The sequence below is a fragment of the Erpetoichthys calabaricus genome, chromosome 12, assembly GCF_900747795.2.
Source record: "Erpetoichthys calabaricus chromosome 12, fErpCal1.3, whole genome shotgun sequence".
In the NCBI taxonomy this organism is placed as follows: Eukaryota; Metazoa; Chordata; class Cladistia; order Polypteriformes; family Polypteridae; genus Erpetoichthys; species Erpetoichthys calabaricus.
The window spans coordinates 101,721,701-101,744,782 of NC_041405.2; the positions used below are offsets into that span (position 1 = coordinate 101,721,701).

Consider the following 23,082-nt stretch of genomic DNA (forward strand, 5'->3'; position numbering starts at 1 on the left):
AAGTGGGCCTGAGAAAAATACAGTAGAAGGCAAATATTTATTGGTGTTTGAACCACTGTGTTAGGTGTACTAGTAGACAAGTCTCCCCATCTGATAGCTAGGAACCAGACAATGTGAAATTATGCCCAGTGGAGCAGATAGGTTTTTTTATTACACTCATATTTGCTTGGTGTGTGCTCTAAATTTGATCAGTCCACCCTTTTTTGTTTTGCTTAGTAATCTTTTTTTTTTTTTTTTTTTTTTTTTTAATATAAAAACAATTAGAGGGTTGTTATTGTTAGTGTCATGTGAAGAGATTATAATAAAATTATTACTTGCATCATGTGTCAATCAACATGTAACATGTTACTTCTCTGGTAAAATGAATAGTGAGCATGACTAGAAACCTCTGTTTTCCTTACCTGAAAAATCTCAGATCATAGGCAGAATACATTGTTAGTAGTGATATGCAAATCCAAAAATCACAATTACATTTGAGTTCAATGAACATTCTTGTTTATGTTCTTGATTTTGTTTAGGGTGACATAAAAGATTACCACTGACCACATTATTTCCTTAAATGAAACTTTTCAACAAATAATACTGTTTATTCCCAGAAATCAAAAAGCACTAATATTGATTTACACAGGACTTCAGCAGTCTGTTTTTGTATTTTGATATTCTGTAATGAATTTTTGTTGGATATGGATCTGGTAGAATGTATTTGCCTTAAGTCTTATGTCAAAGCTTGTTATTTTATAAGGCATTTTTGTAACAGATAGTAAAGTATTCATCATAATCCCAAACCACATTTACCCCAACCACCGAATATGTTAATCTGCTTGTTTGTACATTTAACAACAAGAATGGAAATTTGGGTCTGTTTCAACAGGTAGATATGAATCACAGAAACCTTGTGGAAAGAAATTTAATGCTATCAGTATCGAGATGTAGGAGTATGGCACTTTTGGCGTCTCTCAGTGGTGAGTCTGTCTACTGTGAAAGTCCAAAAAAGATTGTGTTACTAAACTGTTTCTTTTATAATTTGTTAAAATGAATGTTTTATTTCAATGCTGATTATGTTGTATCTGAACAAATATTATAACTTAATTAAATAAAACACAGACTTAGGAATTAGTATTAATGGAGGTATCCTGCTTATATGAAGACTCTGTTTGTCTCGGGAGATATTTTTATTTTTCCCTGTTTTTTATATTAACTAAAGCACAGGTGCATTGAGATTAGCTCTGCTAATTAAAATCATCTTGTATGAAAGATTGCCTGCACATATTTTTTTTTTATGTTCAGCAGGTTGGAAAAGATCTTCATTGCATACTGATGTGAGGAGTTAGAAAATGTTATTAACTGTGTTATCCATTATGAATAAATTACACTGATAACATGTTGTCTCTGTGTTCACCATGCATCTGATCTTCAGGTGCAATTGACACTTCTTTAGTTTTAATAGTAAGTGAATATTGTACTAAGGCGCTCGCATGGAGGCACGTGTAAAAACCAAACAAAAACCTTTATTTTCTTCACCTGTGGGACACGTCTGTGAACCTTACAGGCACAACACAGTCCAAAGTATCACAAGCACAAAAACACATTCCTCTCGGTCACCACCACTCCTCCCGTCAAGCTTCATCCTCCTCCTCCCGACTCTGGCCACTGAGTGTTGGTTGCTGGACCATTTATAGCCCACCCGGAAGTGCTCCAGGTGCTTGATCACCTGTTTCCGGTTGCACTTCTGGGTGGGGCTGAAGATTTGTCCAGCCGGGCTCAGGGACCCATGCAGCGCCCCCTGGCGGCCACCCCAGATCCCAACAGGGCTGTGGAGAACTCCTTCTCCCATGGAGCCCTGTGGGAAGCTGAGGCACCACTGTCAGCCAGGGTGGCTGCCACCAAGCGTCCCGGGGGAGGTATTGAGCAGCCCATAGTTGCTCCCCCGGAACATATGTCGAAGGGTTGTCCTGGCCAGTCATGGGACCCGGCCGTCTGCCACAATATCCTCAGCCAAGATTACATATTGCGGTGCTGAGACTCTCAGAGATGCTAATGTAATAAAACTATGCAGAGGAAAATGATGTGTGAAGTATCTTCACTAGTGTTTGTATGTATTCATGTTGCTCTGACATAAGAGAACATAAATTTTGTGTTGATTTTTTGTTTCTCCAGCATCTTCCTCTCTTGCTATACAGATATAAAAATTTCAGGAGGACCATGGTGTAAAATCTAAGTCTCTATAAGTATCTTTAAATAATTTCAAATTATAATTATTAATGAAAGTTCATGTGTGTCTGTTTTACTGTTTAGCCAGAAGAAGAACCCACTGTGGTCTAGGATTAAATAAATGAGAGGCATTTGTAAAGGTAGACAATCAAGGACTTTTCATGTCGACCCTAGCAACACTAATATGACTGAGCATTGCCAACTACTGTACATGAGCTAAGCAAAGAAGATTCGAAGAAAATGTAAAATGTCTGAAACTGCTTAATTTCAAAAGGGCTTGTCTTTTGAATTCTTTTTATTTTACAGATGGATGCATGTTTTTGTAAACTATAGTATAAAATCAGAAGACATGCTCACTTTTATTTTGATCTAACTTGAAATTCAGATAACAGGTTTAACGTGAATGGCAATGATAAGCATGGTCCTGAAATGTAGCTCTGCCTTTATGATTCTTCCAACTATTCCAAAGATAAATAGCTGAGTGTTCAATGGCAGTTGCATTGGCGGTAATTGGCACCCTTGTCTGCTTCTGCTCTATAATTTAAGATAGCCAGTTTATATTATTTATATAAACCAACATTATTGGTTTGCAACAAACAAATATTCCCATTAAACTTCATCAAATACTTTTTACTTTGTCCAGAGAATTATGGTATTTCAAACAGGCCAGGACTCCATTTCTCAGGACTTGCTGTGTTAAGTATAGCCTTGACTCATTTGTTAAAGATGATATAAGGAGAATGAGAGAAAATAATAGGATTGAGCTGTAAAAGCTATCCTTATTAACAGACGGCGTTAGCCACTTTTAATATAATTTATAATTTAAAAACTGTGAATGTTTAAGAAGCATAACATTTTCAGACCTTGTTAATGCCTTTCATCATCATTTTTGCCTGAATCCTTTGTGTGCAAACCGGTAAAAAGCCATGGACAGTGTTGGCTGTCTAGTCTAGGCTCCATGTTAAAGTGTCTAATGTTTAAAATGTTTGGAGCTAAGCAGTGTATATCTCTTTTGGTGAATCATTTGTACAATATTTGCACTCCATGGAATCAGAAGGTGTTCAGGCTTCAGTAGTTTATTGTTTGTTGTTAAATTTTGAGGTTGCTGTCTATACACTATAAAAATATGACATAGACACAGGTGACTCACAAAACGTAGTGATGTCAGCAATCCCATTGCAAAACAGTAAAATGGAAATGCGTGAAATTTAACATATACAGTTTGTCCTCTTGTGGTATGTATATAATCCATAAATATTTAAGAGGTAATAGAAAAAAAAATGACTTTCACAATTTTTGTTATTAATCTGCGGATGTTTTTGTATTTGTAGTGTATTGATTGTCCTGTATGTTCTGTAAGAAACAGCAAAAGAACTGAGCTGCACTCCTCTCTCTAGAAGTCGCCTCCTATTTACAGGTAAGCCTGTCACTTTCATGTCTGCCTTTACTTGCAAGTAATGTAATTGGAAACTGCTGTGTTGAAATTACACTAAGCTTCTGAAAGTTAAATTCAGCTAGGAACTGTAAAATGTGAAAAGGCTGCTAATATAGCACACAGTCAAATGTAACTGTTATAAATCAAAATAGATTTAATGATGTGCATAGGAGAGTGCTGTTTAATTACTGCTATAAACCGCTATGTAAAATCAAAGGTCGGAAAAAAATCACCTCACTAAATTGTCCATTGTTATGTATTCAATGTGATCTTCATATTACTCTTTGTCACTGATTTTTTTTTTTTTAAACAAAAGGTCAATTCCATTTTTTAACATATTGGTTTAGAATTAACAATGATAATAGTTGAAGTCTGGATGAAATTATTCATTGGTAATATTGTTTTTTGCATCAAGTGACCACAAATCCTATAGTAGAGAATGAAATGCACATGATTACTTCATTAGTTTTTAATTAAAATCATGTGTCATTTCTTACATATCCCTGAGAACATACACTGATCACCTGTTTTGTATTTATTGTCAAGAATTAAATTTGAGTAAAGAATGTTTATAAATTAGCACAAGAAATGGGAAATCACCTGCCGCGCAGCCTTACATTAAAGGCACTAGAAGACTGATAAAAGTTAGAAGTGTAGTACCACAGTATTACTATAATAGTTTTGTTACTAGTGTAGAAATATACTATGCTATACAGTATTAAACACAATACATTATTTGTTCTTGCTTTTATAACTTTGTACACGTTTTCAAACCTTCTAAAGTCTTGCTTGCTTAGTTTAGATTCCAATAAACTTATCATTAATATTAATTATCCATTCTGTCTGTCATTAACTTACACAAACATTTATAGTCCTAAATAGGTGTTGCTGTATGTTTATTGAAAGTGTACATTCTATGTTTATGAGGAAATACCAGATCCATGTACAGATTTCATTTTTACTCAGATTTTTGAATAGGGATAGTCAGCCCCCTTGTTTAGTATGGGCTGACAGCATTACATCACCCAAGATCCCCAAGCCTGGAATCCTTTGAAACAACATTTACTGTAGACTTTAATTTAAACAAGACTTTTCAGAGATGTGAGCCTCTAAACCGCCAATATATTCATGCCTTAAAATTAAATTTGCCCACAGTGATTAAGCTGTAAGAGGTTAGTGTTTTGCTATACTGTAATGCAATGTGCTATATTTATTGTAAGTATTATATTTAAAAATAAGAAGATAATCGGCTTGTGATCTCGGACAGTAAATATCAGTTCATGGGGATTGATGCATGACTGTTAGACAGCTGATCTAGAATCATTTTTAGGTATATCTTTAAAACAGTAAGCCCATTCTACATCCTATAATCTCTTTGAAGTATTTTTTTCTTATTAGAGTGTTTCTTTTCCAATACTCTACTTACTTGTAGGTAGGAACAACCATTAAAGAGATGCACCATTAGAGATATAAAACTGTTTTTAATGGTGGTGATATATATAGACTAAAAGATTAATTTCCCTTAATAACATGTGTCCAGGTTTGATTTGAAATTTTTTGCCCTGATTTTAGCCTTAATACTACATTTGTCAGCAAAGCCTACTGTTTCAATAAAGGTATGTAGACATTCAGTATACTCATACAGTATACAGTATGTATTGTACTTAAAATACAAATAATAATTAAAGATGATATATTTTTTAATATGGACAGGTTTTGATAAAATTTTATGCCCATCTGTCCATAAAGTTTACAATAGCTCTTTTTTCCACTCCAAAGTTATGAAGGACTATAGGGCCCATTTTGATAGCATCCTGCCCAATGGATGCAACAGCTTTTGAATGTGTGCTAGTTCATTGCGGGACACATGCTAACACACTAATAACACCAGTCACTGATCTGTATGATGGCGAGTTAAACAAAGTGTGCAGTAAAGTCTCTTGGAGGCATTTGGAGAAAATTAAAACTCTGCACAAGACAGTGACTAAGCCAACAGTTGAATCTGCATTTTCTTCAATGAAGTGAAGCTCCAACAACCGATTTACTAACATAAATGTTCTGTTCTTTGAAATGCAGTATATATTCACAGAATTTTACACTTTAGTTTTCTCTGAATGTAAATATTTTTCTGTTAATGAAGTAACACCAGCAAGCTATTTTAAAGTACAAAGCAAAAATGTAAATAAGAAACTAACAAGCAAAACAATAATAGGTTTTCACAGTTAATATTCTTTTAGCATTATGTTTTCAAATGAATTTATTTTTCAATTGCACATTTTAATTTACTCATAAGTAACTCATAAGTTGGGAATCATTCCTAAATTTCATCTTAATTTGGAAGACAAACTGTCATTTTTTTCTGCAAATAGATGTTTTTTTTACATATTTTTCATTTACCTTGGAACAAATTAAATTTTGAAATGTGTTTAAGATTGTTTGAATTTTTTTCTTTTTCCTTTATTATTTTTTGTGTGCTCTTTGTCTAAACATTATTTTACTTTTCAACTACACTGTTGTCAAGTTGTTTGTATTCTTCCCTGAATCTACAAGGCCTGCATTTAAGAAAACATTTGCCAAAGTGAAGAAAGGGTTTTCTAACTAATTGGCCGCTCACCATGCATTACTTCTATGAAACCTTTCTGACTAAATGATCTGTCACAACTAATTGGAAATAAATCAAAGACGTTGGATGGAGAATGGCTAATAATTATATATTCTGATGGGTAAGATCAAAACGTTTCCATTCTGTGCACTGAAGAACTGAAAACCTAGATGTGCAGCATATATTGTTTGTGAATTAATATTCACACAAACATTAAAGTGTTTTTCATGTTTGTGCACATTTGTGCATTTAACTTAATTTGATTAAGATGCTCTATATATTGATAGTCATTTGACAAGTATTCAGCAAGTCATCAGTAATAATAAGGCAGTTGAGCATTTTTTTTGTTTTCGTGCCTAAATAAGGAGTTGCTTACTGTATATTTATGAGAATTAACTGGGAGAGGCTTTTTGTTTTACCTCTAAAAGTGATGTATTTCTGAAAACACTGTTTTAATGACATAAAGGAATAGACTGTAGTTATTAAGAATTGAATGGATCCTAAGATATATTACTAAAAATGAAAATTTATAATTTATGCCATAAGAAACATGTAAATGTTTTACACACACACACAGTTGCCATAAAACTGAACCAGAAAGTTACTGATATGGATATGAATGGATACAGTGCATCCGGAAAGTATTCACAGCGCATCACTTTTTCCACATTTTGTTATGTTACAGCCTTATTCCAAAATGGATTCAATTCATTTTTTTCCTCAAATTCTACACACAACACCCCATAATGACAACATGAAAAAAGTTTACTTGAGGTTTTTGCAAATTTATTAAAAATAAAAAAACTACGAAATCACATGTACATAAGTATTCACAGCCTTTGCTCAATACTTTGTCGATGCACCTTTGGCAGCAATTACAGCCTCAAGTCTTTTTGAATATGATGCCACAAGCTTGGCACACCTATCCTTGGCCAGTTTTGCCCTTTCCTCTTTGCAGCACCTCTCAAGCAGGTTGGATGGGAAGTGTCGGTGCCCAGCCATTTTAAGATCTCTCCAGAGATGTTCAATCGAAGTCTGGGCTCTGGCTGGGCCACTCAAGGACATTCACAGAGTTGTCCTGAAGCCACTCCTTCCCCAGACTTGTGCCTCGAGACAATCCTGTCTCAGAGGTCTACAGACAATTCCTTTGACTTCATGCTTGGTTTCTGCTCTGACATGAACAGTCAACTGTGACCATTCTGACCTTATATAGACAGGTGTGTGCCTTTCCAAATCATGTCCAATCAACTGAATTTACCACAGGTGGACTCCAGTTAAGCTGCAGAAACATCTCAAGGATGATCAGGGGAAACAGGGTGCACCTGAGCTCAATTTTGAGCTTCATAGCAAAGGCTGTGAATACTTATGTACATGTGCTTTCTCAATTTTTTTATTTTTAATAAATTTACAAAAATTTCAAGTAAACTTTTTTCACGTTGTCATTATGGGGTGTTGTGTGTAGAATTCTGAGGAAAAAAATGAATTGAATCCATTTTGGAATAAGGCTGTAACATAACAAAATGTGGAAAAAGTGATGCGCTGTGAATACTTTCCGGATGCACTGTATATTCAATCCATTATTATGATTTCTGAAAGGTCTTAATGCATGTAACATAGCTCTTTGGCATGATTTGATGTTATTAATTGGCAGTATTTTATGAATATGTGCCTATTTAAATATTTGCTGCTTGCTCGTTTGTTCAGTGAACTTGAGCACACTGTATATGTTTTACACCTGCTTTGAAAACACTTGGATGTTTATTTTTTATACCTTAGTTAAGCAAAATGACACTTTTTATTGCCTAACTAGTAAGATTACAATATGGAAGCTTTTGAGGCAACTCAGGCCCCTTCTTCAGGCAAATCCGTATTTTAAATTTCACAAAAAAAAAACTGGGGATCGGTAATATAGGCATGTGGAGTGTTGTTTTATGCTACTTTAAGGCTACTGATCATGAATATGATAATATTTTTGCTATTTGACTGTTTTCTAGCCCCCTAAGAGCCACTCCCAAATTGTTAAAAATGTTTATTATTGATGTGAAGAATAGTCTGTGGGCATTTATAGAAAGTATGTGAATGGGATGCAGGAGTCTAATGCAGTAAGTGTGAATTTAGGTATCAATAATTAAGTTGTTTAGGAGAAAGTAGGCAACTGCTGTTATATAGGAGAAATGTTGAATCCAGACATGGAAGTGATAGCAATGGTAAAAGGTGCTTGGAAGAAATTCTGGGAGCTGTCCTCAATTCTTATATCTACAGCAGAATTCCTGGCATTGAAGGAAAATAAAAATATCAAAGCTCTATGAGAGATATGTGGTATGAAAATTAAAGCAGCCAATGAAGTTGGAACATGAAGCTGAATAGGAAAGAAAAGAGAATGGTCATTTGTAATCATGTTTAGATTGTCACAGAGTGAACAGAATACAAATGGCAAGATGAGAGAGGCTTGGTGTGGAGGAGAAGGGCACTGTAGTGAGAAGAAAATAGCTAAGGTGACGTGGCTTCTGGTTTGTCAATGATGGTAGCCACTAGAAATCGGATCAATGGATTTTAAATTTAGCAATGATTTTCAGTTCGCACAAACCCAGGAGTCTGGTTGTTTCTAGTATACTTCATACAGGCTACAAACATAGAAGGAGTCATGAAGTGGAACTAAAGGCTGCCTTATGTCTGCAACACCTGGAAATGTAAGGAATACTGAAACAATAAAAGTGGGATTGTATTAAATACTCCAGTAATCAGCTACTTGCACTACAATTGTGAGCTCCTAAACAGCTCAATTTCACTGTACCATAAGAGTTGCTTGTCCAAACACGGAGAGGATGACATGCTTGCGTGAGTGTAAAAGCAAGATAGAAATGATTAGAACTGGTCTGCCCTCCATTGTAATGGGCAGTATTTGACAGCAATCGAACAAGATGGGTGACTGTCTGCTCTTACAGTGGGTCAAGGCGCATACAGGTACTGTGGCATTTTGTGTTTTACGGAGAGCTCACTTAAACCTGATATACCTGACACTGTTTTGATCCCTAAAGCACCATTTTTGTAAAGTTGATATTATTGTAAACAAAGGTTTTTAATCTTGTAAATACTTTCTTTTAAAAAATTGAAAATGTTGCACTCGCTACCCTTCAGCCATTTGCAGCTCCTTTATGGCATAAGCAGAGTAATAATTGTTTATTTTTGGATATTTAATTTAGGCATAGTAACGACAGAAACCCTTTACTGCATAAGGGGTTAACACTCGTAGGTATGTGAATAACTAGAGAAGAAAATGTCTGTTCATGGTAGTCTTTAATAATCAAGCCAGTTCAGAAAATAGATGTTATTTTGGAATCAAGCTAACAAAATATAATAGGTTACACAATATTGGCAGACTGAATTCAAAAAAAGAAAAAAATACTATATTTAATTTCATATTGACAAATTATTAACATGGCCACAAAGCACTAAAGTAATAAACCAGTGCTACATCTAAAAGTATTTTATGTGCAATGCAGGACAAGTTATTACAGAAATAAGAAGCAGTTGTAAATGTTATCAACTGTGTGGATGGGTAAGGAGTTAAGAAAGAAAGAGGATTAACTCAGTGCTAACTGTAGAGCTTGTAAGCACATGTAAGCAACAGATGGAAGTTTAAGATGAATGTTTCTGATAATGCAAATATAACCCAAAGACCTTATTTTTTTAGTATATTAGAAGTAATTAAACATTTCCAGTTACAATCTAGTAAAGAAGAAATAATAAACAAAAAAAGTAAATATTCTGATGCATATTTTCTACCTGTAAAATTTCATTAACATGCTTGTATTGACAGTAATTCTTTTAGGAAATGATAACAAATTTTACATTATTGTAAAGTACAGGTAAATGTTTTCAACACTAAGAAGACTAAAAATGAATAAATCACCTAGCCTAGGCAATATTCATTCAAACAGGTTTGAAGAACATCTGGTATTGAATATTTATATAATACTAGGGGGCTCTGCCCCCTGCTCGCTTCGCTCGCCAACCCCTGGTGTTGGGAATGACAAAGAGCGTGATGTATGAATAAGATATAGAATAGTGTGACGGTGTAGATGATGCAAATAGAAAGCAAACAATAAAGTGTGTGGCACAGTGTAAAGGTTTATTTGAAAATTTCTTTGTACACGCCGTTTAAGTGTAAAAGGTAATTCCAGCTCAGAACTTGTAAGGTCATTTAAGATGGTTATTGTTGTGATCAGAGTCAAGTTTGTCAGAGCTTAGAAAGAGTTGTGTCTCTCCAGGAAGTAATGGAATGACTTGGGTATTAATGTTTTCCATATTAATATTTTTTGGACATAATATAGTGCGTTGTGTTAAAAGGGGCATTTGGTCTAATGAGATTGCTGTTCCAAATGTCTCTGTAACTAAGTTGTCGCAGATAACGGCTTGAGGAATTGTAATAATATGTGCCTGAAGTCCAGCTGTATTGGTGAGTGTACCATCTCTCAGTTGTAATAAGCAATTGTTATGATCTGGTTCTGGACATCGTATCTTTTTTACTAACTGTATCTTTTGAAAGCAATGCCAATTGTCTGTGTATTTTAAGGTGCACTGAACAATAGCTGAGTGCATGGCATCTGGAAGAATAGCTAATCACTGTCTAAAATCTCCTCCTCATAAAAGTACCTTTCCTCCAAATCGAATATTATTATTCATAAACGTTTGTAGAAGTTTATGAATGGTGTTGAGTAAGTGACTTCATGCCATTGAACATTCATCAATAAACAACATTTTTTCAAGACGGATGTCACGTGCAGTGCCACCGTTAATGTTCATAGTGGATACCGATTTGTAGGATCTAATGTAGTTGATAAAGATTTCACTTTCAGGTACATCGTCAGTTATAAGCCTCTGTAGATATTCAGTATATGAATGTAAAGAAGGCAGTCTAATTTGACTCTTTTGACAACAACGTGTAAATGTATAACTTGTATTGCCAGTTGTTTCTTCAGGGAAGTGAACTGAATGACAATGATTGCAAATGACATTCATTAATCCGAATGAATTTTCCTGGTGTATGTTTTCCTTGTGCCGTTTGAGAGGCGCGTTGTTGCATGTGTAGTATTTGGGACGTGTTGTTTTGGATCTGTAATCGATTTGCCTGTGCTGTGTGAGAAGCCCGTTGTAGCCTTCGCTGCCATTAACGTATGTCTGAGACGGGAGGTGTTTCGTTTTGAATCCGTGCCTGTTGCGATGCAGCACTTTGATTGATAGTTTGCGTAATGTGGATCTAGGATGTAGATTTGTGCATATTTGCGTTGTTGATTTGTTTCAGGGTGCACTGTTCCAATGCGATGCAGTATTTGTGCACATATGCGAAAGCAGTATGGGCCATTGCCTTTTGGTGGCCTGATATTTACTCCGGTATATGCAAAAGCAAATGAACCATTGTAGGATCTAATGCAGTTCATAAAGTTTTTACTTTTAGGTACATCGTTAGTTAGAAGCTTTAGTTGAGCTTTGCGTTTTTGGAGTCGAGACATTTTTTCTTTTAGAAATATGGATAAGTAATAAGGAGTATTGCACTCGCTGTTAATATGGAGACTTTTCTGCGGTTGAACGGTTAATAGTGCCTTATTGTAATGAGATCCACCTATGCTGCATAGCCGTCTATTTTGTTGTTTCTTTCGTGTTCGTGTGTTTGTTCCTGTTATCATTTCCTTTTCGTTTTGTACCCGTGACCGTGTATTCATGACTTGTTTCTTTCTCAGCATGCGAAATATGGATAAGTAATAAGGAGGATCGCAGTCACTGTTAATATGTTTCCTTTTCTGCAGTTGAACGGTTAATAGTGCTTTATTGTAAGGAGATCCACCAATGCTGACACCTATGCTGTCTAGTGTGAAGGTGTTGATGTTCACTTTAGAATATGTGGCTTTGGGTGTCACTTCTTATGGATGTGTGTGTGTGTGTGTGTGTGTGGGGGGTGGGGGGTGGGTTGAGGATTGTTGTCGCGCGAGCGTCTTCTTTCTTTTTGTGTTCCTGTGTCTTGATGAATCCCCCTCTTTGTGTGTGTCCCGTCCCTTGCTTGTAGGGTCTGTGGGGTGGTTTTGTGTTCTTTTTTTTGTGTTCCATGGGCTTGTTGAATCCCCCTCTTGGTGTGTGTCCCGTCCGGTGCCTGTAGGGGGGGGGGTGCCTTGCTGTTGTGCGTGAGCCTCTTTTTTTTTTTTTTTTTTGGGTCTAGTTTCGTGTGCAATGTGTTTAGTGCTTTGCTTGCGTTTGAATACTTTTTTATGTGCCGTTTCCTTTTTTCGGTGCTCTTTGCGCCTCATTTCTCCATTTTTCCTGTGCTCACTCCTTTTTTCTGTGGTCTTGTCCGCCTCTCGCGGCCCCTCATCCGCCTCTCTCGCCCTCTTTTATCCGCCTTTCTCGGCTCCTCAGCCGACCCTCGCGGACTCTTTTTGCGCCTGCGCAGTACGTCTTTTTGCAGCTACGGCCCATTGCCGGATGTGCCTGCGTCCATCATCCGGTTTAGCATTCTCGGTTAGTAATATGGATGAGGGGCTTATTTTGGAATATAGTGTTAGCTTTTCTCCAGAAACAACTGGGCACATGTTGGCTTATAGGTTCCAGTTTTTACTCCTCTATTCATTGCTCCTGACTTCTTGGGATTACAGGGAAGCATTTTGCCAGCCTGAAACAATTACTTGTATTCTTGGGAGTGAACACAGATTTCCACTCTACCTTTATATGATGGCTACAGCATGTTTAATATCTTGTCATAGTAGTGTAAATTTACACTCCAGTAATTTATTCATGAGGTATGACTTTCCAACAAATATGGGTGGTCCATTTGTTGTTGATCTGGACTATGGAGTAAATTTTCCTCTGTTCTGCACACATTGCCGTTGGTCAGCTTTGAAGTGTTGCAAAGATTCTTCTTCCAACTGGATTGGTCCAGGGCAGTGGTCTCCCAACACTTTGTATCAGTGTTGCACTGCTTCAATTTGGCCTCAATGACATCCTTGAAACGCTTTCTGTGCCCTCCCTGAGTTAAGAGAAGAAAAATGTGTTTGTGATTATAGCATTCAGCATCAGTATTCTGTGTCCAGCTCAGCATAGCTGGTGATGAATTATTATCATCATACTGGATTTCAAAAGCTGACATCAAGACGGGTATTAGCCTTGGATTGTAGTCAGCTTACCATCCATTTAGTTGATCGACTCTATCCTTGAAGAACTACAGTCTTAACTTCGAAAGGGGTAGTGTTGTAGATCAATTGTAGAAAATTATTGCTTGCATGTTGTTGCGGAATAAATGGAAAATTCTTACATGCTGTATTTTGGTGGCCGTCTAAAGATATCCAAGTAAAGAGGTTGGTGGGCAGTGACAGTTCAGAAGGGTTCATGCAATGATTTTTTTTTTTTCAGTGGAAATGACAGGGTAGTTTATCTGTAGTTCCCACTGTCTTATTTGTTTTCGCTGTTGAAGACTGGCTCCAAAACTTCAAGATCAGAGTGTGAAAGTGTAATGTCAGTCCCCAGCTCCCCATTATTACATATAATATTTACATAATTTCATGATTGCTTGAGCTATAGGCAGCTTTAGTTGCAATTATAAAATAAAACATCTCGTAGATGTCAACAAAATGTTGAATTCCCTACCATCTGTTCTTTTTATTGCCGATTTTCCCTTGGACTTCTGCTTAGGTTTGTTGGTAGGCCAGTTTCTTTAGATTTCTGTCTGACATCGTTTTGCTAGGTAAAGAATACCTTGTGCTTGTGGTCAATAAACTCTTGGATCTCTTGGTCATTTTTATAAAACCACTGTTAAACAGTCTGGTCTTCACTGGAGTGTACCAGTTTTTCTCTGAGATACAGACGAAGAACGTTACACTTCACAGGATCCATAAGTTCATTCATGTGACATTGCTTCTTCTGCTTGGGAGCAAACTTGATAGACATAACCAACAGCATGACTCAAGTCAAGTCAATTTTACAGTATTTATAGAGCACATTTAAAAACAACAGAAGTTGACCAAAATGTTGTAAGGAAAAAAAAGATAGGCTTTCAGGTGGGATTTAAAAGTGACCAAAGTTGGTGCTGACCTTCTATAATAAGGTTGACTATTCCAAAGCATAAAGCATAGGGGCAGCTATTGCAAAAGCACAGTCTTCTCTAAGCTTTAGTCTAGAACTTGGCACAACCAATAACTTCTGGTCAGAGGACCACGGTGATCGTGAAAGAGAGTATGGGGTGTAAGAGGTCAGTTAGATAAAAGGGGGCTAAACCATTCAGGGACTTAAAAACAAACAGTAAAATTTTAAACTCAATCCTGTAGTGAACAGGAAGCCAGTGAAGAGAAGCTAAGACTGGTATGATGTAGTTCTATTCTCATGTGCCTGTTAGAAGCCTGACAGCAGTTTTCTGGGCAAGCTGAAAATGAGCAAAGGATGACTGATTAACTGCAGTTTATAATAAGTTGCAATAGTCAAGCCGAGAAGAGACAAATGCATGAATTAGTGTTTCAAGATCATGTACAAAAAGAAAGAGTGTGACCTTAGCTAATACCCTGAGCTGATAGAAACATACTTTAACAACAGAGTTAATTTGTTTATCAAATTTGAGGGAATCTCAAAAATCATACCAAGATTTTTTGTGAAGGGTTTACAGTAGGTTTTGAAGGAACCAAGACTAATTTCTGTAACAAAAGTAAGATCAAAAGGTCCAAAACACACAATCTGTTTTTGTTTTGTCATTTAGAGTAAGAAAATTATGTGACATCCATGTTTTAATATCTTCCAGACATTCCAATAAAGGTTTCAGAGAATTTGTTTTGATCTGTTTCAGTCGGAAATATATCTGTGTATCATCTGCATAGCAATGGAAAGAAATATGTTTTTAAAAAATGGATCCAAATGGGCAACATGTACAGTAAAAAAAAGAATATGCTCCAGAATTGATTCTTGATGGATCCCACAGGTGAAAGGCGCTAAGCATGAGGAGAAATTGCCCAGGCTGACTGAAAAGCTTCTGCCTGTGAGATATGATCTGAACCATTCCAAAGCAGTTCCTTGTATACCCCCATGTAGCTCAAGACGGGTGATATGGATGTCATGGTCAACTGTATCAAATGCTGCAGTTAGATCTGACAGTACCAAGTCAGCAGTATCCCCAGAGTCACTTATTAAAAAGAGATTATTTAGAACCCTTAAAATTGCAGACTGTGTACTGTGGTGTATCTTAAAACCAGACTGAAATACTTCAAAAATGCTGTTTTAATTATAAAAGTTTGAAGCTGTAGAATTTTAGAAAGAAAGGGCAACTTGGTGATGGGTCTGAAATTTGACAAGTCTGTAAAGTCCAGATTTGTTTTTAATTAAAGGCTGCACCACAGCATGAACCAGTCTCAAGGTGTCTGTTTATAATGTCCAAAATGCTAGGCCCAACCACTTCAAAAACATCTTTAAGAAGACAAGTGGGAACAATATTTAGTGGGCAAGTTGTGAGTTTAAGGTGACTAATTACTTCTGCCAAAAAGGGAGAGGTACGGGCTCAAGCTGATGGAAAAACAGTTATACACATAGGAGGGACAGATGGGTCATCAAAAGAAGGTGTAATGTGGGATCTAATGTTAGCAATTCTATGAACAAAAAATGCACACTGTGTCATATCAGGCCATATAGGAACAGAAAGGTGAAGAATTATGTTTGAAGCGTTAAATAAAACTCTAGGACTATAACAATTATTTGGGATAATATCTGAAAAATACTTTTATCTTAGCAGATTTTATACCTTTCTGATAATTTGATATTTCAAAGGACTGTTCGTCTGAGGACATCTAAAGCTTGTCTTTCTTCCACTTGCGCTCTGCTCGCCTACGTGCCAGCCTCAGGGTATGAGTGGCATCATTTAACCATGGCTCAGGTTTAGGTTTTGAGTGCTTGACATTAAATGGAGCAACAGAGTCTAAAATATATGAATATCATTAAACAGAGTGACTAGACCATCAGTGCTCAGCTAAGGTGGAGGGAAACATATGGCATCAGTAAAAAAAGTGGAGAAGTTGCTGGTAGTGGTGGAGTTTATTATGTGAGAGCAGCAGTTCTCATTACCCATGTTGACTGTTTGGTAAGAAGCCTCAGTTAGAACAGGCATATGATCAGAAAAGCAAGCATCACCAATTTCGTGATAGAGACAGATAAAACAATGTCCAATGTATGCCCATACTCATGTGTTGGGCCTTTTGCAGACTAAATAAGGTTAAAAGAATCAATGAGGTTTGAAAAGTCTTTAACCAAGGGTTTACTCAGGCAGATCAAATGAATATTAAAATCCCCAAGTCTATGATGAGACCATCATTACTGACATGTGTTGCATACATCTTTTAAATCGCTGACGTGGAGAAGTGCCACTGCTTAGACTGTGGGCGATGCCGTGATGCTTGTTATTTCAGTGGAGCACTATATTGGTGATACGAGTGAGTGTTCAGGAGGAGGATGACATTCAGGTTTCACTTTCCCACTTCTTTTAGAAAGATTAACTAGGGGGCTCCGCCCCCTGCTCGCTTCGCTTGCCAACCCCTGGTGTTGGGAATGACAAAGAGCGTGATGTATGAATGAGATATAGAATAGTGTGAAGGTGTAGATGATGCAAATAGAAAGCAAACAATAAAGTGTGTGGCACAGTGTAAAGGTTTATTGTAAAATTTCTTTGTACACACCGTTTAAGTGTAAAAGGTAATTCGAGGTCAGAACTTGTAATGTCAATGAAGATGGTTATTGTTGTGATCAGAGTCAAGTTTGTCAGAGCTTAGAAAGAGTTGTGTCTCTCCAGGAAGTAATGGAATGACTTGGGTATTTATGTTTTCCACATTAATATTTTTTGGACATAATATAGTGCGTTGTGTTAAAAGGGGCATTTGGTCTAATGAGATTGCTGTTCCAAATCTGTCTGTAACTAAGTCGTCGCAGATAAAGGCTTGAGGAATTGTAATAATATGTGGGTGAAGTCCATCTGTATTGGTGAGTGTTCCATCTCCCAGTTGTAATAAGCAATTGTTTTGATCTTGTTCTGGACATCGTATGTTTTGTACCAACTGTATCTTTTGAAAGCAATGCCAATTGTCTGCGTATTTTAAGGTGCACTGAACAATAGCTGAGCGCATGGCATGTGGAAGAATAGCTAAGCACTGTCTAAAATCTCCTCCTAATAAAAGTACCTTTCCTCCAAAGGGAATATTATTATTCATAAACGTTTGTAGAAGTTTATGAATGGTGTTGAGTAAGTGACTGGATGCCATTGTACATTCATCAATAATTAACAGTTTTGCAAGACGGATGTCACGTGCAGTGCCACCGTTAATGTTCATAGTGGATACCGATTTGTAGGATCTAATGCAGTTCATAAAGATTTCACTTTCAGGTACATCGTTAGTTAGAAGCTTCTGTAGATATTCAGGATATCAATGTAAAGGAGGCAGTCCAATTTGACCCTTTTGACAACAACGTGTAAATGTATAACTTGTATTGCCAGTTGTTTCTTCAGGGAAGTGAACTGAATGACAATGATTGCAAATGACATTCATTAATCCGAATGCATTTTCCTGGTGTATGTTTTGCTTGTGCCGTTTGAGAGGCGAGTTGTTGCATGTGTAGTATTTGGGACGTGTTGTTTTGGAGCTGTAATCGATTTGCTTGTGCTGTGTGAGAAGCTCGTTGTAGCCTTCGCTGCCGTTAACGTATGTCTGAGACGGGAGGTGTCTCGTTTTGAATCCGTGCCTGTTGCGATGCAGCACTTTGATTGATAGATTGCGTCATGTGGATCTAGGATGTAGATTTGTGCATATTTGCGTCGTTGATTTGTTTCAGGGTGCACTGTTCCAATGCGATGCAGTATTTGTGCACATATGCGAAAGCAGTATGGGCCATTGCCTTTTGGTGGCCTGATATTTACTCCGGTAGATGCAAAAGCAAATGAACTATTGTAGGATCTAATGCAGTTCATAACGTTTTTACTTTTAGGTACATCGTTAGTTAGAAGCTTTAGTTGAGCTTTGCGTTTTTGGAGCCGAGACATTTTTTCTTCTAGAAATATGGATAAGTAATAAGGAGTATTGCACTCACTGTTAATATGGAGACTTTTCTGCGGTTGAACAGTTAATAGTGCCTTATTGTAATGAGATCCACCTATGCTGCATAGTGTGAATTGTGTTTGGTCCCGTTATCCGAGCGGTATCGTTTTGTACCTGTGATCGTGAATTCATGACTTGTTTGTTCTTGAGCGTGAGAAATATGGATAAGTAATAAGGAGGATCGCACTCACTGTTAATATGGAGCCTTTTCTGCGGTTGAACGGTTAATAGTGCCTCATTGTAATGAGATCTACCTATGCTGCATATTGTGAACGTGTTGAGATGACGTATGTTTAATACGGACGGTTCATTTAGAAATGGGGCTTTGTGTGTCATTTGTTATTTATGTTACTGTGGTTGTGGGTCTGAATTGTCGTTTTTGTGTACGTTTCGTGTGCTATGTCCGTAGTCTGTCCCGTTTCGTGTCCAATGGGCTTTGTGTGGTGCTCTTGGCTTCTTTTTTTTTGTGTGCTAGGGGCTTGTTGAATCCTCCTCTTTGTGTGCGTCCCGTTTTGTGTGCAATGGGATTCAATCCTCCTCTTTGTGTGTGTCCCGTCCGTTGCTTGTGTGTGTGTGTGTGTGTGTGGGGGGGTGGTGGTTTGCGGGCTCTTTTTTTTGTGTGCCAGGGGCTTGTTTAATTGTCCTCTTTGTGTGTGTCCCGTCCGTTGCTTGTGTGTGTGTGGGGGGGGGGGGGGATGGGGGGGTTTGCTCGTGCGGCGCTGTGTGTGTCGCCTGCGTTTGACTCCTTTTTTCTGTACTCACTCCTTTTTTCTGTGGTCTTGGCCGCCTCTTGCGGCGCCTCATTTCTTGGGGCGCCTGCGCAGTACGTCTTTTTGCGGCTACGGCCCATGGCCGGATGTCCCTGCGTCCATCCGGTTTAGCATTCTCGGTTAGTAATGTGGATTATATGTTGAATTAAAATCGATTTAATTTAAATACACAATCGTAATACTGTACAAGTCTTATTTGCCAGATATTACCTGTAATATAGTATTTTTTTTATTTGCACTTGGTCTTTTAGAGCAACAGTGTGATACAGTGGTTAGAGACTAAATCTTAGAAGGTCTCTGTGAAATTCTTACCACGCTTGCATTTGTTCACCTCCCTTGGGTATTTTGTTTTCCTTCCCAAAGATATTTTGCCAGGTTTAATGGTGACCTTAATTTAAACAGGTGTTTTCTTTATGGACTGGCAGTCTGTCTTGTGCCTGATAATGCCAGGGTAGAATGTCTGTCCCCTGTGATTCAGAAGTAGATGAAGGAGATTTTGGATGGATGGATAGAAGAATGATAGATGAATTTGGCCCCTCACTAAGCATAAACATACCAAATACTTTCTTTGCAGCAAATATAATATTTGAAAAACATATTGTTACATGACCATCAGGCCATTAGAGTCTTCATCTGATCATGATATATATATGCAAATGGAATAATCTCTATTCTTTAGCGTTGCCTATATTGACAAGTTTCTCTTGTTCCTTTGTTGGTATTGACTTAGCTTGCTACTAACTGATTTCTCTAACAATTTTTGAGGCATTAGTTTAAGATTATATTTGTTAGTTTGATGCCTATTTTCACTTGATATTAGTTTTTTACAAATGTCTTCATGATGTAAATTACAACGCATGCATTTTGGACATTTGTAGTACCTAACCCACTGAACATCATGTAGCAGTACAGTAGCATTTTGACCCAAAAATGTATTTGTATTTATTTTATTGTGATAATGTCCATAATGAATGTTTCTTGTAAACATGTTATATTATAACATGAGACAGGAATGTTAAAATCACAATGAAATGATTATCAAGAACAAATTAAGGGCTGTAACTAAAATCTTTGCCTTCACATATGGGCATCACTTCAGCCAATCCTATTCTTAATTCTATAGTTTTCTTTTAGGCTTTCCTTTATCGTTTATATCGTCAAGTTCTTCTAAGCACATGTGATATCTGTTCTTGTTGATAAAACTGAACAAAAGATTTTGCTTCATTGAAGCCTACTATTGGAGAGAGCAATTTAGGAAAATAAAGATTTTTATCTTTTAATGCCATGTAACAGTTTTGGATTATGTCTTCTGGTCATACTTTTTTCCTGCTGAGCCTGTGGAAATTGAGCTTTCTAATAGCTCAGAATTGTATGTCCTGTGATTGCACTCCTGCTGGCACGCCTGACCTGATCAAGACCAGACAGCTTCTCTTACACAGATAGTGCTTGATTGCATTCATGGCAGGTTCTGTTAGGTGTGTGTCCTCAAAATTGCTCTCTTTTTGAAATAGCAGCAATAAGCAATGTAAAACTGAAATAATAAAGCTTTTAAGGTAAACTTAACCAATTGTATTTAGTGCATTCTCTAGACACAGTTTACATTGATTATTACATGATTTTTCTAAGATGAAAAGTATTTAGAAGTGGTATCTGGACATATCATAGTGGGCTACACAGGAAAACCGTCATTGTGTTAGTTTTAAGGATTACTGAGTATCTCAATAACTAGATACTCCCAAGGAAATATTTTTCCTAGTTCTTGTTGTATTCATGGTATTTTTTTCATAAATAGAATTGGACCAAGGTCAAAGAGGTTGTTATTTTATGACTGCCTTTGTTTGATCTAGACCTGCTCATCCCAACAGCAGCAAACATAAAGTAACTTAAAAGGAAACGGTTCTCTTAAAGGTTGACAAGTACAATAAGCTGTTTCCCACATGACCCCACACATGGGTTCATTGAGGCCTTATTCCTCTCTATGTCCAATAATAATGCAGAAAGTATATGCATTGCAGGTGGTAGTTAGACATATGAAACTAATCTTTACAGATTAAAGAAAATTGAACTTTTTATGCTACTGTTGAACTACACTGTTGAACTACAACTTTATCAGGCATACTCTAAAATACAATGTAAACTACAATAATTCAACAGTGATTGTCATTCTTTGAACACAAATAAAGACATATCACATTATTTCAAAGGTAAACATATATATTCTAAAGCCAGTTAAATGCTAAACGTATAAAGAGAGAAAGCAAAGAACAATGCAAAAAAGCAAGAAACACCAATTTGACCTGTCTCTACATATGTTAGGTACTCTTATGATTGTAACAGGCACCACTACTGCTTTCATTTCAACATCCCAAATCCTTCAAGTTTTCCTTTTATTCAATTCAATTCAGTTCAATTAAATTCTTTATTGTCATGTGTACAAGTACCATGTACAATGAAATGCTTGCTTGCATGTGCCCCCGCAGACAGTGAACATAGACAAAAAAAACCCCACACACAATAAATAAATGTATATAAATAAGTAAATAAATAAAACCAGAATCCTAGGAATAAATAGAGACAGTGGCAGAAGTATATGTGCAGGTAGCAGTGGAGGTGACACAAGGTTACTGATTGTTCAGGAGTCTGATTGCAGTTGGGTAGAAACTGTTCCTGAACCTGGAGGTGCGTGTCCGAATTGACTTTAGTTGCTTCCCAAATGGGAGGAAGGTAAAATGTGACAATGCAGGGTGGCTGGGGTCCCGCCTAATATCGGATAAATATCTTTAACTCGCAATAGCTACCACCTCAAAAGAGAGCTGTTGTTCTATGTCTATTTTCTGTCAGCTCATTTGCTGTTGTTAAAGGGAAGCTTTATAAATTCCAGTTAGGGACCACCCACAAGCTATTGTAGCTGACAGGAAAAATCTGAGTGACAAAACTTGAACAATCTGAGACCACTAATAAACTATTCAGTTTATCTGAAGGAATAAGAACATAATGTGTGTGTGTTTTTTTTAAATTTTATTTCATTTTAGTATATGGTATTGGCAATTTGAATACTGGGATTGTAAAGATTAATAAAGATGGGACAAAGCACACATACTGTTGAGGGAAGGAAAGCAGGGAAACAAAGTGTGGTAACAACTCTTAGATTGTGTTCCAGGGACAGAGTAAAGAGGAATCCAGCCTTCACCAGTCATCTAGACAGTTGCTTCATGATTTTTCCTGAGCTTGTCACCACAAAGACAAGCAGCATATCGATTTTCATCAAGTATTCTTCTTAGGCCCTTTTTGGTAAGAGGCTGTGATGGCTTCCTCTTTTATTTTGATCTATACCTACATGCTGCTCCACTCCTGTGGAAGTGACTCAGAAGGTGTTTGACAAATGAGAAGAGACCATTCATCCCCTTAATTATGGAAGAATATTTTGGACAAAATTAAATAAATAAATACACAAAGAAATGAAATGCTTTGTGAAATGTGACAATTAATAAATAATAATAAAATGATATGTGAGAATAAATAACTAAATGTGTCATGAAGTATGTTTGTTTTTGCTTATTTATTTATGTACTTATTTAATAATTTCTTCATTTCAGTGACACAGCACACAGCATGAAATACACTTTAAAATGAAAACGGTCATTTTTCATCTGACAAAAAATTATACGTGTACTGGTCATATTGTTTCATATGATGAAATAGAGGATTGCTATGATATTTTTTACACAAGTTGCGCATAATCATTTTGATTATAACACCAGCGCTTTTAGTTTGCTTTTAAGAGTCTTCAGCCACTCCCCTTGGAGACTTATCAATAACTTTTTCATAGTGCACAGCATTTTCTGACTGTCAACTCAAAACACATTACAATAGAATTTTCCATCGGGGGGTGGTGGTTAAAAGTATTGCATTACACCTACAGTTATAATGGGTTAGGAAAAATATAAATGGCGGGCCTAT

At 36.7% G+C, this 23,082-nt stretch overlaps 1 long non-coding RNA gene across 1 annotated transcript in view; it reads left to right on the forward strand.

The window, feature by feature from the left end:
* Window positions 1–878: 878 nt before the first annotated feature.
* The window catches only part of LOC127529945 (uncharacterized), a 102,293-nt gene continuing 80,089 nt past the window's right edge, over window positions 879–23,082 (forward strand). The window contains exons 1-2 of the long non-coding RNA XR_007936546.1: window positions 879–962; window positions 3,543–3,628. This is a non-coding gene — a long non-coding RNA (uncharacterized LOC127529945). The remainder of the gene's footprint in view (window positions 963–3,542; window positions 3,629–23,082) is intronic.